Here is a 20130-nt window from a genome sequence, read left to right on the forward strand (position 1 = left end):
AATTGATAGCTCCCACTACCAACCTCAAATGTGAAGTAAGCCCACAAGCCAATCACACAATCCAACGGCCTAGCCATCGTCCTCAAGTGTGATTCCTAGTATCAGTAGAGTGGACACTACATGTTGCCACATACACTCAACATGTGTACTTCTTTACTATGCCTATGACGTGTTTATCAACCTTCGCTGTGGCGAACAAGCAAAACTGTCATTTTAAGTCGACCCATTATCATTAAGGAAAACTCCAATGAATTGTAACCTCCCACTGGTAGAAGTGTACCCTTCGTTGTGGTGAACAAGGTTCCGACGAACAGTGGTTTGATTAAAACCATGGTGACGGAAGGCATACGTGACTTAATATATCTTATTTGAGGGTTTTTATTTAATGTCTCACCATATTATTATCCTTGTTAGAATGTCATTGTTTAGCATGTTATTGAACATTCAACCTTAGCATGCATTCTAAACAAAAAATTAAACGTGCCGGTACATGGCCAACTAAAACCGATTTCCTCGAGCCTAGAGGATTTGGTAGGTCAACCTAGGGTTTAAAAGTTAATCTTGGGTCTTCAAGTCATTCCTATTCATAGCTCCTTCGTTTCTTCTTCATGATCATTACAAATAATTTTATAATAAAAATCTTATTCTAATTTACATCAATAAAATAGAAACTTCACATTACATACGAGGGGAATGAGATGAGGAGAAGAAATACATGGAGATTTAAGAGAGAGAGACAGGACACATAGGTCCTATTTGTTTATCAAAATTACAAACAAACCCAATAAACAATAAATAATAGGTCTAAGGCTCATGTACTAGGCACCATGCAATTATCAAACAAGAACATTGCATACATTAAAAAACAATCAATTTTTGAATTGGGTCGGTTGAATTATCAAGTTACCACCTTAAACGTGCAGAATGAATATTGGCTTTAAAGGCTCAAAAACTGCACTTTAGCCCCTGTGTGAAAAACGGAAAGCAAAAACGAAATAGTAGGTTTCTTGCTGCAGCAAAGAAAATCGTCGCCCCGGCGAAGTTCATGCACACATGATTGTTGTGACAAAGTTTTATTTTGCCGCGGTGACTGTGAACTTCCAAAAAACACAAATCATTCCAAAGAGTTTTATGCCACGGTGAAGTGTTATTTCGTCGCGGCTAATGTCGCAAAACAGTGAATCAGGCATAGTAACGTCTTTTGCAATTTTTCACATAATGACACGAATTGAAATCAAATCAAATGCTTAAACATTCGACCAGGACACTAACCAACCAATACACATTCAATCAACACATTATTTAATCAATTGATTAATTAAGACATTCAACATATAGAACTTTTCCAGATTAAAAAAAAAAAAAAAACACTTCAAATCATGCAATAACATGTTATCAAACAAATATACACGTTATCAAACATCAATTAAACAATATAATCTAATACCCGAGGCTTTGATACAACTGTAAGTAATTGATCTACCATACATAGCGGAAAATAAAAATTCAATTGGTAAATCAATTACCTATCTTTGCCAAGATCCGAATATAGATTATACCGTTTACATGTTTATAAACAAAATCTGTATAAAGTAAATCCATTCAAGGATTAGAATACTTATGTACGTTTGGAGGCTCCTTCGAATATCTCTGATTTCGAACATGAACACTGTTCATCGGGGGGTACTGTTCATGGCACTGTTCACCTATTACTATTCATGATTACTGCTCATGTACTGTTCATAATCTACTGTTCACATGATTCTTCGCTAATAGATCCAAAGTAGGATCGTACTCATGGAAGTCCACACGAAGATAATCCGTAGAACCCTTGATTATTTTGCTAGAACAATCAAGGGCTTCAAGAATCAAGAAAGAAGAACAAGAAAAATTTTCTTGCTGAGAGAGAGAGATAGGGTGGCAAGGGTTTTTTTTAATGAATAATTCCTCTTTATTTTTTTATGTTTTAATTTTAAGTTGCACTTATATAGTGCGACAATTAAAACCCCATTCCACTTAGGAATAGCCATGGGCTTCAACCCTAGTTCACCCTTGCAACCAAACACACCCTTTGTGGTATTTTAATTAATTAATTATTATTATAATTAAAATCAATTAATATATAATAATATATTAACATTCAATTAATAATAATAATTCATTTAAATGTATACATAGATATATTTAAATATAATCTCAATAATTTAATTTTAATATTAAAATTAAATACAGGCAACAACCTCAGCAAATTTAATTGCACTGTGACATTACCAAAATACCTTTTTTGTCTTGAAAGATGAAAATACCCTTCTCGCAAATTGATTCTTAAATTATCTTCTAGGTGTGTGACCCGTAGGCTCCTTATAATATCGGCAGTGTGTTAGTACGCGATTAACACCAATTAATCATCTCTAGACCTGACAAAATGGGTCTGGACCACGGGTCGGCTCGTACCCGGGTAAAAAATATAGGGTAGGGTCTAATATATAAACCCATTTTTTTGAGACCCATACCTATACCCGGTCCAATAAATCATGATTTATACGGGTGAACCTGCGGGCACCGGGGTACCCGTATTTGCTAGTCACTATTCAGTTCACTAATGAAGCCTAATTTTATCACGCATTCACGCCTCTCACTCTCATTTCATCTCTCATCTTTGAATCTGATCTCTCACATGTCTGATCTCTCACTCTCAGTAAATCTATCGGGCCGCATCTCATCTCTTAGATCTCAGTAACTCAAATCTCTCCTAAGTCCTGCCTCTCATCTCAATCTCTCATCAGTCTTCTTCATGCCTGAAGTTCAACTCCTTGTCTCAGTCTCCCCTTCGATTAATATCAGTTCATCACTCGTCAGTCATTCCCATTCCCAGTACCACAGTCGCCGGTCGTCGTCACTCATCCTCATGGCTGGCAATGAATCCCTAACCACCTATTTGTGTGTTTGTGTTGTTTTTTTTTTTTGTTTTTTTTTAAATAGATTTTGTGTTTTTTTTTTTGTTTGAATGGTTAATGTAGGTTACTAGCTTATTGCATATTTTGTATGTGTTGAGTGTGTTTGTGTTGTTTTCGTTGAGTGTGTTTGTGTTGGGTTCCCCTGGTTGTTGGGTTTTGCAGGTGAAGGAGTTATAGATTTCCAACTCATTACAGATTTTAGAATTTCATCTTTGCAGATTATTACACTGATATAAAGACAAGCTTCCAAGTAAAAGAAACTATGAAGTGTGGAGGATAATCTTCTTCACAGATCCCTAATCTTGATACAAAGGTACTAAAATTTCAGTTTTGCATCTCTCTTAGCTGATCCTGCCATTTAGGGATGGGGACTTTACTAGAGCTGAATTATATATCTATTGAACTGAGTTAATTTGTTGCAAAACATGTACAACTCTTTTAGGCTAGATGTTGTGAGTGAGGTTTGGTCCAAATTTCCCTGTGTAGCATTCATACAGAGTATTATTCACCTTTGTGTATGTATAATGTAATAGACCAGTCTTCTCTTCTTTCTCCCTTTGTTCACATGGTGATTAGGCCAACATGACAACCTGTTAAATCTCACTGAAATGAGTATCTGAATTTAGCAATCTTGTTCACATGTGTATTTGCTAGTCACTGATTGCTCTTATTTATACTGATAAAAACATATTGCTCTTATTATCAGTTATGTACTTATGTGTATTTGCTAGTCACTGATTGCTCTTATTTCCTCTCCTAAGTACCAGTATTAATTGACTTTGTAATTTCTGAGACTTATTCTTTTTATAATAAAACTATTTACATATGTTTCTTTATGCTTTACAGCACTTCTATCTTTTGTTGAGGGTCCTCCATTTACCCTGCAGAGGCTTGGTGAGGTTACTATCTTTGTCTACATTTTCATACATATCATTGTTCATATTTATTGAGAAAATGCCCATTTTTACCAAAAATTGAGAAAGTTGACATTGATGTCCAAATTTCCATATAAATGTAGTTGTTTTATAATTATCTTGTAGACGATATTTACTTTTGACCACTGTACACCAATGTAATTTGTGTTCTGATTGGAATCTCATCCACTTTCCTTAACCATTAAGTTCCTTTTCTGCATATCATCACTCCCTGATTCTCGTTCAGCTCATAGCTTTGAAACTATCTTCCAATTTCTCAAGTATCCTTCTCCATTTTCCCAATCCCTAATTCTTCTTTCTTTTCCTTGTCACTTTCTTTGGAGTTTTAAAAGGAGATCAATAATATGGTCGCAAGCTTGATAGTACCCTTTACATTATGAAATTTGCAAATCAAACATTACCAAAAAAAAAAAAAAAAAAAAAAAAAAAAAAAAAAGAACATTACCGGCAAACATAATCTAGGGTTGATTACCACTTCTCTGTTCTCTGTTTATATTTTACAGCAATAACATTGCTACTAATGGACCTCACTTATCTTCTAATTTGGGTTTTGTATTGAACGGATCCTTTGACTGCACGAATATCTATCCAAATCTCTCAAGCTTGCTTTGGCACTTGAAAAAGTATGTTGCTTGGTAAGACATCTATTATATATTATATCTTTTTTTTGGCATGAGTGTTTGACATATTTTTAATAGGAAGCCCAAATATTGCAAGAAGTTTCTCACCTTATAATTTTAGCTTTGCAATATTGTATAATAATAAGCATTGGTTTAATTTCTTCATTTTTTATGTGGTGAATTAGCATGCATACAAGAGAAATTGAACATGCAATATTGTTTGTACGCAGTGTGTATATTTGTGAATGTTGGGGAAAATTCTATCTTGGCTTGCATGCAAACCACCGACACCTAAACTCCATTAATTAATGAAAAAAATTAAATAATGCAATTGCCAAATCTCGGCAGCAATCCAAAAGCATGTACATCAAAGAAGAAATCATGCCTAGTGGAAAATAAATAGAATCTTTGATATGCACTCGAACTTGGCTATATGGATATGAGTTTGAAGGTAACATGTTAACATAATATTTCATATATTTTATTATTTACATTTATTAATATTTGTAGTTGATCATTATTTTGTAGATGATGAGGTGAATGATGATTCAGATGATGATCTTGATGTGCCATTAACTAATCTCGAGACTATGGAATCAAGAGACTCTATCACGCCCACGCCCACGCCCACGCCCACTGTGGGATGAATATTTGCTGTCCTAAGAATGTTTTTTTGTTGAATTTTGGATTATGTATTTGTTTATTTTAGTTGGTATTTATAGTTTATTGACTTATTTTGTTTGTTTATGTGTAATTGTGTGATTAGTGATTTTATATTTATTTATTTTGATTGGTATTTGTAGTTTTGTATTATATGTTATTGTTTGTTTATGTGTTATTTGTTTATTTTGGTTCCTATTTGTTTATATTCTAAATTGAATTAAATTTAGAGTAGTTGATTTAGGGGTGTAAATGTAAAAAATTAAAACTGTAGGAATTTTGGGGGTGTAACTGTCATAATTGAAAACTATCAGGGGTGGAAGAAAAACTAAAATCTAGAGAGAGAAAAAACAGGTCCACCCATGGGTCCACCCATACCCGTATAGGGTAGGGCACGGGTCCAATATTTTGGACTCTTATATCTTGACCCGTATAAGGACTCATACACGTTTGACCCGTACCCCTTTGACCCGACCCGTACCCGGCCCACCCACTCGTTTTTCCAAGTCTAATCATCTCACTACACACAAACCAAGATTAGCCTCTAGCAAGGCATCATGGCCACCAGATAGATTCAGATTCAGCGAAACCGCAGCCTATCAATGGTATGGTTACCGTGCAATCAAATCATTTCATCAACTATTATCTCATCGAGACTGAGGTATAGAAATAGTGTTAACCTCAGATATCTTCGACATGTTTGTATTTAGTTAATGGACCAATGAAAAGAATATTAAATTGGATTGAGCATCAACTCAATCCCACTATGGCCACAGATTTAGTGTCATTGCCATTTATTGAATTACCCAGTAAGATAACTTCTCCTGTACCCAGAAGTGATGAATCCTTTGTCAATCCACCATAGTCTTGATACACTTCTTAATGCAGCCAATCACCACCGTATTAACAGCTCTGAATAGAACTGCGTTAGGCTAGTGTGAAACTACACCAATCGGTGCACAAGGCGCTCCGGTGATCTCAAATCTAAGGATCACATGCACCACCATTTGTTAGAGGATTTATTCAATAGACATTGGGGTTACCATCCATATGGAATCCTCTGGTGGGTCAGTCCAGTGAACTTGCCTACAGCAAGCACCCATGTGTTGCACCAGGTTGTCACCAAAAAACCTTGACAGGTGAGATCAGTCATTGCCTTTCGACAGGGTCATTTAACACTATGATAGCCTTACCGTATTATCTGTGCCCTTACTTCAGAATAATACTGGGGCTATGGACATTTCTAGAATGGCCACCATATGTGTTCATAGGGTTCTCACTATGAAGATTTGAGGCACTTAATACCCTCGTCATGGTTCTACCATTCTAAGGACATATATCAATACATACAATGATGATTTACGTGATATAGAATAAAATGCTTTTTATTGATCAATAAACATTATTACAAAGAGTCAATTCTATAATAATTGATTGGCTCTAGGGCATCTACTCTAACAATCTCTCACTTGCACTGTAGCCAATCATACATGTATTTAATACCAAATGATCTCAAGTACCTTTCATGCTTCTGCTGCGATAGAGGCTTTGTCAGTGGATCTATGAGATTGTCGTCATTATGCACTTTACTGATATGCACATCTTTCCTCTCAACTATCTCTTTGATGAGATGGAATCGTCTGAGTATGTGTCTAGACTTCTGATGAGACCATGGTTCCCTAGCTTGAGCTATTGTTCCATTGTTGTCTATTAGATCAACAATCGTGGAAACCACACCAAGTTCAGTAACTAACTTTTTAATCTAGACTGCCTCCTTGGCCGCATCTAATAATGCAATATACTCAGCCTCTATTGTAGAGTCCGCTACAATGCTTTGCTTGGAGCTCTTCCAGTTCACTGCACCCCCATTGAGACAAAATACAAGCCCTGATTGCGATCGATAATCATCTTTGTCCGTTTGGAAACTAACATCATTGTATCCTCTTACAGTGAGCTCATATTCCCCTCCATAAACCAAGAACATATCCTTAGTCCTCTTCAGGTACTTAAGAATATTCTTGACAACCATCCAGTGATGCTCACCTGGATCTGATTGATATCTACTACAAGTGCTTAAAGAACATGAGACATTAATCCGAATACATAGCATGGCATACATGGTGGATCCAATTGCTGATGCATATGGGATCCTCTCCATCCTATCTCTCTCATCTTGTGTTCTAGGACACAATTCTTTAGAGAGATAAACACCATGTGACATCGGAAGAAATCCCTTCTTGGATTCTTCCATACTAAATCTTTTCAGTACTTTGTCAATATATGCACTCTGACTTAGGCCAAGCAACCTACGCGATCTATCACGATAGATCTTTATTCCAAGGATGTAGGCTGTTTTTCCTAAGTCCTTCATGGAGAAGCACTTGGATAACCAAGTCTTTACCGACTGCAAGTTCGGTATATCATTCCCGATCAGAAGTATGTCATTGACATACAACACTAGGAATGCCACTGCGCACCCACCCACTTTCTTGTAAACACAGGGCTCACTTCATTCTTGATAAAACCGAATTCTTTTACAGCTTCATCAAAATGAATGTTCTAGCTCCTTGAAGCTTACCTGAGTCCATATATGGATCTCTGCAACTTGCATACCCTATCAACTTGCCCATCAAGAATGAAACCATCAGGTTGTGTCATATACACATCCTCTTCAAGGATTCCATTCAGGAAAGCTGTTTTGACATCCATTTGTGAAATCTTATAGTCATGATATCCAGCAATCTCAAGCATAATCTAGATGGATTTAATCATGGCAACTGACGAAAAGGTTTCTTCATAGTCAATACCATGAATTTGCTTGAAACCTTCGACAACCAGTCATGCCTTATAAGTATGCATCTTGCCATCCATGTCAGTCTTCTTCTTGAAGACCCATTTACACCCTATGGGTTTTACCCCTTCAGGTAGTTCCACCAGAGACCATACTTGGTTCTGGTACATGGAGTCCATCTCAGATTTCATTGCTTTAAGCCATTTAACAGAATTTGGATCCGATATAGCGTCTTTGTAGGTTCTGGGTTCATCGACTTGGTAGACTAGTACGTCACCATGTTGAGTCACGAGATAACCATATCTCTCGGGCTCATGGCGTACTCTCCCAGATCTACGTACCTCTTGTGCTACCTAAGGTGGTTCACTTTGATCCATAAGTTGTGGAGTAACCTCCTCATGATGTTTAAACACTTCCTGTGGCACATCATCCCGTCCTTCGTCTAGTATAATTTGTGGTTCTAGAATTTCATCAAGTTCTACTTTTCTCCCACTAGTACTTCTTAGAAAAAATTCCTTTTCTAGGAAGACACCAGAACAAGCAACAAAAATTTTTCGCTCTTCTGGGTGGTAGAAATAGTATCCTTTGGTCTCCTTTGGATACCCCACAAATATACATTTACAGGATTTTGGGCCCAGCTTGTTCGAAACCCCAAATCCTTAGATAAGACAAGTTGGGCTTTCACCCACTCCATAGCTCATATGCAGTCTTATCTACAGACTTTGACGACACACGGTTCAAAACGTGAGTCACAGTTTCTAGGGCATAACCCCAGAACGATGCAGGTAAATCATTAAAACTCATCATGGACCTAACCATATCAAGTAAGGTCTTATTCCTCCTTTTAAACACTCCATTGTGTTGGGATGTATACGAAGGTGTGAGTTGTGATACTATCCCACATTCCTTCAAGTATTCAAAAAGCCCTAAGCTTAAGTATTTACCTCCTTGATCCGACCGAAGAGCTTTAATACTTTTGGCTAACATATTCTGCACTTCATTCCTAAATTCTTTGAACTTATCAAAGGCTTCAGATTTATGTCTCATAAAGTAGACATAACCATATATACTGAAATCATCAGTAAATGTGATGAAGTATGAATATCCACCTCTGGCTTCAATTGTTAGTGAACCATATACATCACTATGGATGATGCCTAACAGTTCAGTAGCCCTTTCACCTTGTCCTGTGAAAGGAGACTTTGTCATCTTACCTAACAGGCATGACTTGCATACCTCAATTGACTGAAATTCGAAAGGGTCCAAAACTCCATCCCTTTGAAGTTTTGCAATATGGGTCTTATTAATATGACCCAATCTATAGTGCCAAAGATATGTCTGGTTTTGATCGCTATGTTTAGCTTTCTTGGTTTCAACATTGAGAATATCTTTTTTGTTTAAATCAAGAACATATAACTCATTATATAACATTGCAATTCCAAATAGAATACCATTCAAACTAAAGGACAACAATCCATTATATATCTCAAAATGATATCTCAAAATGATACCCCATATTATCCAAAGTGGATACTGAAATAATATTTCTAGAAATAGAAGGTACGTAATAACAGTTATGCAGTTCCAACAACAAGCCTGTAGGCAAAGATAAATAGTAAGTCCCTATAGCCAATGCAGCCACATGTGCTCCATTTCCAACTCGTAGGTCCCTCTCCCTTAGTGACCACTCTACTCTGCCTTAGTCCCTAAACATCAGTACAAATGTGATACCACATCCTTTTTCAATGACCCAAGATGTTATGGGAGAGAAGTTAATCTCAATCATAAATATACCTGAAGTCGTAGCCTTTGACTTCTTCTTTCTTATGAGGAAAGCCTTGCATTGTTTCCTCTAGTGGCCAGGCTTGCCACAATAGAAGCAGACTACTTTGCCTTTCCCTATGCCACTCTCAAGCCCAAGAGCAACCTGTCCTTTGGGCTCGAGCTTAGGTTTGGCCTTGGCCTTACCCTTGCCGTTACCCTTTCCTTTACTGACAGCAACCAGTAAAACAGGCTTCGACTTCTTCAAGTCCTGCTCTGTAGTCCTCAGCATGTTCAAAAGTTTCGATAGGGTTTTCACCATCGTGTTCATATTGAAATTCATTATGAATGGTGCATAAGTGATAATCCGAGGATTATACTATTTTATTTAGGCTTTTTGGTCGGATTTTAGATACTTCTTAGTTCGTTTATGCCTGAATTGCTACTTAATTCTATATATTTTATCTTTCAAGGCCAAATGTGCATTTTTAGCAAATAATGAGCGAATTGGAGTTTCTGGACCCAGAAGTAAGCGAATCTCAGAATTAGGGAAAGTTCTGAAGCGGAGTGAAGCACTATGAAGCTTGTTTCTGTGAGAAAGTATCGAAGATCGAAGATTCAAGGAGAAAATAAGCAGAGGGCAATTCTGTAAATTTAGAACTTTTCAGGAAGGTGCGCCGCGGCGAAGTCTATTCTTCGCCGTGGTGAAAGAAGCTAAACACAAGATTCTAGTTTAGTTTGTCGCCACGGCAAAATTCTTTCTTCATCGCGGCGAAGTCTGCAAAATTTTGTTTTCTACAAAACACATAGTTTTAGTTTAAGAAATTTTTAGGTCTTTGGGCGAGCTATATAAGAAAAACCCTGTCATTTTGAGAGGGGTTCGTTTGAGTTGCCTGGGTTTTCGTTTCTTTAGAGTAGCTTGACATTTTTGCAGAGAAAGTGAGAAGATTTGAGATTCAATCTGGTGGATTCTTCAACTAGGGGAGATCTCTACTCTTTTCTCTTTGTTTCAATATGTTAACTGTTGTGTTTACTGATTTTCTTGCTATTTGTGTTAATTTAGTTATGAACTAACCCATTTTGGGTTAGGGTTTTGATGTAATTCGGATTTCTATGGATTAATCAATTGATTATTGTTGCTTTTATCTTCTAATGCACATATTGTGTGGTTATTATGAGTTTTATTGATTTTGTTGGTTGAACATGATGAGATTGAGAAATGAGTTATGTTGAGCTTCTTGGGTAATCACCATTGTCGTATTGAATGCTAGAGATAGGTTTGAGAATCAATGAAATCAATCTAGGAGTCTATTAGCTTAATGAACTTGGATCTATTAATCTTCAAATTGTTGGGTGCGGAAGTTTAATAGGGAAAAGTAGGAATTCATAGCCTGAGAAGGTATGTTTGACAACTTAGAGAATTTGATTTAGAATCCGTGCATGTGAGTGTAGAAGTAGCATAATCCGTAGAATTAATCCATAGAGTCCGAATGAAGTCAAAACCCTAACCGTTTGTTAAATTGATATTACTCTTGTTTTAAATCTTGCTTTCATTAATTAGTTTTTAATACTCAGCAATTTTGTTTTTAGTTAATTTTTTATTTCTCCCATAAATCCAAACAATTTCGGTTTCTCCAACTTGAAAAACACGTAGGAAAATTAGTGCTTAACAACCAATCCTCATGGGAACGATACTCACTCATCACTTTATTACTTTGTGCGACTAGGGCACTTGTTATCATTGCATGTTGTAGTAACAACGCATCAAGTTTTTGGAGCCGTTTCCAGGGATTGATTTTTGTGTTAACATTGAGTTTTTCTTGTGTTAGCTAGATTGGAGTTTTGTTTTTGTTTTTCTTTGTTTGTTAGTTTTATTTTTGTTGTTCTTTTCTGTTGGCTTGTGATCTCACTTTTTCTCTCCTTTTGTGTAGTTTATGCGAAGAGCAAGACATTAGCAAGTGGTTCCTGTTGATCCAGAGATTGAAAAAACCACTAGAAGACTTAACAGAGAGAGAAGAGAACGAGAGGCTACAGTTGAACCGGAGGCCATAGTTGTTGAGATGGTAGAAAATAGAACACTAATAGAATTCTCAGTTCCCACAGTTGAAGGCAGTGGGTCAAGCATAAATAGACCAACGGTACAAGCCAACAACTTCGAGATAAAGCCAGCAATCATCAAGATGATTCAGCAGTCGGTACAATTTAAGGGAGATTTGAAGGAAGATCCAAATCTGCACATTGCCAATTTTTTGGAGATTTGCGATACTTTCAAGTCAAACGGAGTGTCAGATGACGCCATCAGATTGAGACTGTTCCCATTTTCATTGAGGGATAAAGCTAAGGGATGGTTGATGGCACTACCATCAGGAACGATCACAACATGGAATGATTTAGCATAGAAGTTCCTGACCAAATTCTTTCCTCCAGCAAAATCGGCAAAACTGAGAAATGATATCACATCATTTCCACAGGAAGAGTCTAAATCATTATATGAGGCTTGGGAAAGATACAAGGAATTACTGAGAAGATGTCCACACCATGGGTTGCCAGTTTGGATGCAAGTCCAAACATTTTATAACGGATTGATAGTTAATGTGCAAACTATGGTGGATGCAGCATCGAGAAGAGCACTGCAAAATAAGACACTGGAAGAAGCTCATGAGTTGCTTGAAGTTCTAGCAAGTAACAACTATCAAAGACCAAATGAAAGGATGCAACCGAAGAAATCTATGGGTCTTCATGAAGTTGATGCATACACAACCATTTTAGCCCAACTCACAGCACTTCAGAAGCAGTTGGGAAGTATGCAGGTAAACTCTATTCAAGCACCTCAACTAGCTTGTGATTTTTGTGCAGGTAGTCATGTGAGCAATGAATGTCAAGTGGGGAACACATTTGCTTCAACATCTTCATCATTGGAGCAGGTTAACTACTTGGCAGGAAATCAAAGGCAACCGAACAATCCGTACTCCAACACATATAATCCTGGTTGGAGGAATCATCTGAACCTGTCTTGGGGCAATCAGAATCAACAAAATCAGTAGAACAATCAATCGAACCAAAGAGCAATGCCAAACAACCAAGCAGGGGTGAACAATCAACAAGGTGAGCAAAGAGTGACAAAACTGGAGGATATGTTTGGAAAATTTATGCAAGAGACCATAGGTTTCATGAAGGAGACGAGGACGAATTTCAGAAATCAAGGGGCATCCATTCAGAACTTGGAGGTACAGGTGAGGCAATTGGTTGATAAGCTAAATAAGAGACCATAGGGTTCCCTACCAAGCAACATAGTGACTTACCTACATGAGCAAGCAAATGCAATAACTCTGAGGAGTGGGACAATTTTGGAAGAGGTGGAACAATCAAGGAAAGAAGAAAGTACATCAAAGGAAAAGGAAGATTCTGATGAGGAAGTTGATGAAGAGATTATTGCTGAATAGAAACCAACCAGTTCTAGGAAAGATCAACAAAAGCAGGAAGAGAGGCAAAGACAAAAGAAAGAGAAATTTCCATTTCCCGAGATACCACTAGAGTTGGCACATCACACCCCTCCCGTGCCTTTTCCTCAGAGACTCAAGAAAAAGAATCAGGATAAGCAGTTTTCCAAATTCATTGAAATATTTAAAAAACTGCATATTAACATTCCCTTTGCAGATGCATTGCAACAGATGCCGAGCTATGTGAAATTTCTCAAGGAGATTTTATCAAACAAAAGGAAGTTAGAAGATAAGGAAACAATTATGCTCATGGAGGAATGTAGCGCAATTCTACAGAAGAAGCTACCCCCGAAACTCAAAGATCCAGGGAGTTTTACTATTCCCTTTATTATAGGAGACATTAATTTTGATAGAGTTTTGTGTGATTTAGGTGCAAGCATCAATCTAATGCCTTTTTCTATTTTCAAGAGATTGGAAATTAGTGAAGTGAAGCCAACGACCATGTCGTTGCAGCTTTCAGATAGATCCATCAAACATCCGAGGGGTATAGTCGAAGATGTGTTAGTGAAGGTGGACAAAATTATTTTTCCAGCGGATTTTGTTGTATTGGACATGGAACAGGATAAGGAAATAACTCTCATTTTGGGAAAACCATTTCTGGCCACCGGGAAACCTCTCATTGATGTTCAAGAAGGAAAGTTACTGTTAAGAGTTCAAGATGACACAGTAACGTTCAATGTTTTTGAGGCTATGAAGTTTCCATCATAATCAGATTCATGCTTTAGTGTTTGACGTGGTGGCTAGTAGCAGAGGCTATTGAAGAGAACACTCCGCAACTACCTCTAGAAGCATGTATTGCCCAATAAAAAACAATAGAGGTAGATGAACTGGCAACGAATGAATGTGCTAGATTGTTGGAAGCATTTCAGCCGATGGTTGAGAGCCAAGATCTAGAATTTAAGGAATTTGATTTTGAGAAAGAAAAGGAAAAGGAAAGAAAGGAAGAACCTCCGAAACTTGAACTGAAGCCTTTACCTTCCCACCTCAAATATGTGTATCTTGGTGAATCTGAAACTTTCCCAGTAATCATTAGTTCAAGGTTGAGTAAATTGGAAGAAGAGCGGTTGATTCGGGTATTAAGAAAACATAGATAAGCAATTTGATGGACTATTTCGGATATTAGAGGCATCTCTCCATCTTTTTGCATGCATAAGATACTTATGGAAGATGATATCAAGCCTTAGGTGCAACCAGAACGGAGATTGAATCCTTTGATGAAGGAAGTGGTGAGAAAGGAGGTGGTGAAACTTCTAGATGCAAGCATAATTTATCCTATTTCAGATAGTCTATAGGTGAGCCCGGTGCAAGTAGTTCCGAAGAAAGGAGGTATCATAGTGATAAAGAATGAGAGCAACGAATTGATACCAATTAGGACGGTCACGGGCTGGAGAGTGTGCATTGACTACCGGAAATTAAATGAAGTGACAAGGAAGGATCATTTTCCACTTCCTTTCATTGATCAAATGTTGGAGAGATTGGCAGGGCATGCTTACTATTGTTTCCTAGATGGTTTTTCAGGATATAATCAAATTGCCATTGCTCATGAAGATCAAGAGAATACAACTTTCACTTGTACCTATGGCACCTTTGCGTATAGAAGGATGCCTTTCGGATTATGCAATGCACCAGCCACATTTCAAAGATGCATGATATCTATCTTTAGTGACATGGTGGAATGGTTCATAAAAGTCTTCATGGATGACTTCTTTGTTTTTGGTTCATCTTTTGACAGTTGCTTATCTAATCTTTCATTTGTTTTGCAGCGATGTTAGGAGACGAACTTGGTGCTCAACTGGGAGAAGTGCCACTTCATGGTACAGGAAGGAATTGTGCTTGATCACAGAATTTCAAAGGACAACATAGAAGTGGATCGAGCAAAAACAGAAGTGATTGAGAAGCTGCAACCACTATCCAATGTTAAGGCAGTTCAGAGTTTCTTGGGGCATGCGGGGTTTTATAGACGTTTTATCAAGGATTTTTCTAAAATCTCTAAACCCCTCTGCAATTTATTGATTAAAGATGTTGCTTTTGATTTTGATGATGAATGCATGCATGCCTTTCAAACTCTAAAAAAATTATTAGTGTCTGCACCTATTATTGCAGTTCCTGATTGAGGACTACCGTTTGAATTGATGTGTGATACTAGTGATTTTGCATTAGGAGTAATGTTAGGAGAAAGAAATAACAAAGTGTTGCATATAATTCAGTATGCTAGCAAGACACTTACAGATGCACTGTTGAATTACACCACCACTAAAAAAGAGTTGTTAGCTGTGGTTTTTGCATTTGAAAAATTTCGTTCATATTTGCTAGGTGCTAAGGTGATAGTCTACACGGATCATTCGGCACTCAAGCACCTATTGGCAAAGCAAGAAGCGAAACCTCGGCTGATAAGATGGATCCTACTACTACAAGAGTTTGAGTTGGAAATCCGAGATAAAAAGGGGTCAAAAAATGTGGTGGCGGATCATCTGTCAAGGATTGAACGACCAAGTCAGGAAGAGAAGAGGAACCCCAAATCAAAGAAACTTTCCCGGATGAGAAATTGATGAGAGTGGAAGAAGCACTGTGGTATGCAGATTTTGCAAACTACTTGTCATCGAGAGTGCTCCCAAATGGAATGACCATTTAGTAGAAGAGGCAGTTTTCTCTGACTTGAAGTATTATTTCTGGGAAGAACCATTTTTGTACAAACATTGTGCTGATCAGATGATACGTAGGTGTGTACCGGAAGAGGAGATGGAGAGTGTTCTACAGCATTGCCATGAGAGAGAAGTGGGTGGTCATTTTGGAGGAAGTAAGACAGCAGCCAAGGTCCTTCAATCAAGATTTTATTGGCCAACTTTATTCAAGGATGCCTTCCGGATGGTTCAGGAATGTGACCAATGTCAATGTAGTAGAAACATTTCGAAGAAAGATGAGATGCGGTTGAACAATATCCTAGTTGTTGAGATGTTCGATGTGTGGGGCACTGACTTCATGGGTCCTTTCCCTAATTCTTATGGGAACATGTACATTTTGGTAGTGGTGGATTACGTATCGAAATAGGTGGAAGTAGTTGCATTGCCATCCAATGATGCCAAGGTGGTGGTTAATTTTGTGAGAAATAACATTTTCTCAAGATTTGGGGTACCACAGGCAATCATTAGTGATGGAGGATCGCATTTTTGCAATCGGCAATTGGATGCGCTGTTAGGAAAGTATGGAGTGAAACATAGAGTTGTGATACCATACCATCCACAGACTAGCGGGCAAGTGGAACTATCGAACAGAGAACTTAAGGGGATTTTAGAGAAGATAGTTAATACATCTACAAAGGATTGGTCATGGAAGTTGGATGATGCATTATGGGCCTACCGTACTGCATTTAAGACTCCAATTGGTATGTCTCTATTTAGGATGTTGTATGGTAAGGCATGTCACTTGCCGGTAGAACTCGAGCACAAGGCATACTGGGCAGTCAAGCAGCTAAACATGGATTTACGAGTTGCTAGGGAGGAAAGGATGCTAACTTTGAATGAACTCGATGAGTTCCGTCACGAAGCATATGAGAATGCTCAGATTTACAAAGAAAAAACAAAAAGGTGGCATGACAAGCATATAAGGAAGAAGAACTTTGAAGTAGGTCAGAAATTATTGTTGTATAATTCTAGACTTAGGCTCTTCCCTGGAAAACTTAAATCTATATGGTCCGGACCCTTCATAGTTACAAGAGTTTACCCGTACAAGGCAGTGGAGGTGTCACAGGAAGAAAAGGGCACATTTAAGGTCAATGGACAGAGGTTGAAGCCATACATTGACAAGTTGATGAGTTGCAAGTCATTTCCCATCCAACTTGACATCCCCCCATGAGGACTTGAGAAAGTCGAGCTTCTGACTATAAACAAGCGCTCCTTGGGAGGCAACCCAAGTGTTTTCAATTGTTTGTTATTTTTTTGTTGTTTGAATTTGTTTAGTTGTCTTACAATTTAGAATGATTTTTATGTAGTGTGTTTTTAGGTGTTTCAGGTGAATTATCGAAGCAAGGTGAAAAAAGGAAATTTTCCAGATTTTGTCGCAGCGAAGAGGCGAATTACATTTTGCAAGAAATGGAATTTGAAAAGTCCCAGACTTCATCGCAGGGAAATTTTGTCTTCGCCGAAGTGACGTGCTCTCTAGAATTTTTCGCCGCAACGAAAAAAGTTGTGCGAAATTGACTAAGGAAATTTCGCCGCGGTGAAGTAAGTTCTTCGCCGCGGCACTGTAGGCTCTGGAAAGTTTTGACTGGGTTTAATTTTTCATTGAATGAAGAACTTCGCCGTGGCAAAAACTGCTTTTTATAAATAGTGAGTCGGACTCTTCATTTTCGCAAAAACTTCAAAACACATCCGAGAGCAAAACTTTTCCACCTTTAATCCAAAGCTTCTCCAGTGAATTTCCATCACTTTTCTTCACTCCTTAACCCTCATAAACACCAAAACAACTCATTTCAGCAAAGATTTGTGCGAAAAATTGAAGAAAATTTTTGAAACCCTTGGTTTTCAAAAATTGGGGTCTTGCAATTTGTTCCGAGATTGGTGAAATTAGTGGTGCAATCATCTTGGGTTTGGTAAGATTTCAAGTTCTCCAACATCTAAATTGCTCAATTTTGATTTTAGTGCTTTAAGTTTGAATATTTTGTTTGAATGTGTTGAGTTGTGGAACTTTGGTGAAGTAGTGCTTTGATTTGGAGTAAAGAAGTGTGGATCTTGATTTGTGTGGTGTTGAGGAGTTTGGGTTTTCAATTTTAGAGTGTTTATTGAGTTTGTACGAATAGTGGTTTTTGGGGGGCTAGGTGCAAAATTTTGAAACTTAGGTGTATTGTCAGGAGAGATTTGAATTGTTAGGTTGAATCCTTTGTTTGGGGGTGCATTTGGGTATTAACAGTCAAACCAAAAATGCCGCTCAAAGTACCTTCCAAGGGTAAAGGAAAAGGGAAGAAGGTGGACAATAGATTTGTTAATGACAAGGCTCGGCAACGATATGAAGGAGCAATCCAAAGGAAGGATAAGGGATTTATTGCCGAGTGTGGATTGGCCGTGGACGAACAGTGGAGTCGAGGGAGACGTTGGGAGTTATTTATGAGTGAACCTGCACATGCAGCCATAGAGCCAATAGTGAGAGAGTTTTATGCCAACCTCTTTGAGTGTGATCCTGAGCATGTATTTGTGAGGGGTATTGATGTGCCATTTGATGCGAAGGTCATCAATGATTTTTGCCACTTGCCTTCGATTTACTGTGATGAGTATCTAGAGTTTAAGAAGAAACAATTTGATGAGGATGAGATACTTAGGGTCATAGCAAAACCGGATACCCCTTGGGAAGTTTCGAAGAAGGGAAAGAAGAGCATTAAGGGAACTAATATGATACATATGGCTAGGTTGTGGCAGTACTTTGTGTGTGTGAGGATGATGCTGGAGATATATTATAGTTCTGTAACTTTTGACAAGGCATTGCTGCTTTACTCCATTGCCACCGAAAAGAAGATAGGTGTGGGGAAGATTATCATGACTAGTATACAGAATGCAGCCCAACCAAGGCGAGGCAGTTTCCCCTTCCCATATCTCATCACCGAGTTGTGTACTCGAGCGGGAGTGGAGAAGTCGGATGTTGAACCACTTATCCATCATGCACCAGTCATCGACACCAACTACTACAAAAAGCATCTTGAGCGTCCACCCAGTGAAAGACCCAGATCTGAGACAAAACAATAGAGAACCACACAAGGTACTACCCATATCATCCAATTCCACAGCCACAATAAAGGAGCTAATGCAACAGATGTTGGGTAAGATGAAACGGATGGAACGACGCCAAGGTTGGCTAGAAAGCAGACCCAGATGATGTATGATATGTAGCACAACTGTTTCTCCAAGCTCAACATTGATACTTCAAGCTTCCAATGGGCAGACTAGGATTTAGAGGAATGGATGGGCTCCGACACAGAAGATGACGACACCGAAGGAGAAGAGGAGGCCGAAGAATGAAACAGGAGCACCTGTTTTGTAGTTTATTTTTATTTTTAGTTGTATTGTCTTTTATTTTGGACATTGAACTAATTTTCTTTTGGTTTGGATTGTTTAATTTTGTTTGAACTTTTTAGTAGTCGTAAGGGCGAGATTAGGATTGTAATATTTTCATATTAGTCAGTGAAATTTTCTAACACAGTGGACACCACAACATTTCAATTGTTTTACAGATTATGGCGATAAGAAAGCCAATGAACGGGTGTGCATTCTGTTGAGTGAAACTTCGACTTCACGGATTAATCAGGGAACTATCTGTACCTTTGTAAATTCTATTTTTTCTATTCCTAATTTATGCATAATGTGACATTGGGGACAATGTCATCTTTAGTTTGGGGGTAGGAAAAATTTGAACAATTTTTTGTTTGTGTTTAGTTGTTTTTATGTTTTTTTGTGTATGTCAATGATGAATTATATAAGTCTATGATGAGAATAAAATTGTTGGGATTTTATTATTGAAAAATGTTAAGCATTGCTTCAAGTTTATGTTGGTTGACGAAATTTTTGCTTGAGGTTTGTTGAGTGGTTCAACCACCATTTTCATTATTTTGGCATGCTTAGATTCTTTTTATGTGATTAGGTAAAGTCTTGATAATGTTGGTGGACTCTAGAACCTAGTTGAGAAGTGCTTGAGGCGAAATTCTAGGAATAGACATTATTGAAGAAATGATTTAGAAAATTTTTCGAAACGTTTGAGCCTTTCCAGCCGACCATAGATTTTATCCCTAGTTACCCATTTGAGCCTTATGAAATCATCGTTGTCATATCTTTCTTGTGCAACCAATAATGCCCAAACCTTTCACCCTAAACACGTCCGCAACCTTTAAGAGAATTCTAAACCTAATGCAAACACAAAGAGATT

At 37.8% G+C, this 20130-nt stretch overlaps 1 non-coding gene across 1 annotated transcript; it reads right to left on the minus strand.

Moving 5' to 3' along the window:
* Positions 1–12162: 12162 nt before the first annotated feature.
* Positions 12163–12269, minus strand: LOC116125441. The gene has a single exon (XR_004127346.1). It is a non-coding gene; the product is annotated as a small nucleolar RNA R71 (small nucleolar RNA).
* Positions 12270–20130: the final 7861 nt, after the last annotated feature.

The sequence above is a fragment of the Pistacia vera genome, unplaced genomic scaffold, assembly GCF_008641045.1.
Source record: "Pistacia vera cultivar Batoury unplaced genomic scaffold, PisVer_v2 Contig165, whole genome shotgun sequence".
Taxonomy (NCBI): domain Eukaryota; kingdom Viridiplantae; phylum Streptophyta; class Magnoliopsida; order Sapindales; family Anacardiaceae; genus Pistacia; species Pistacia vera.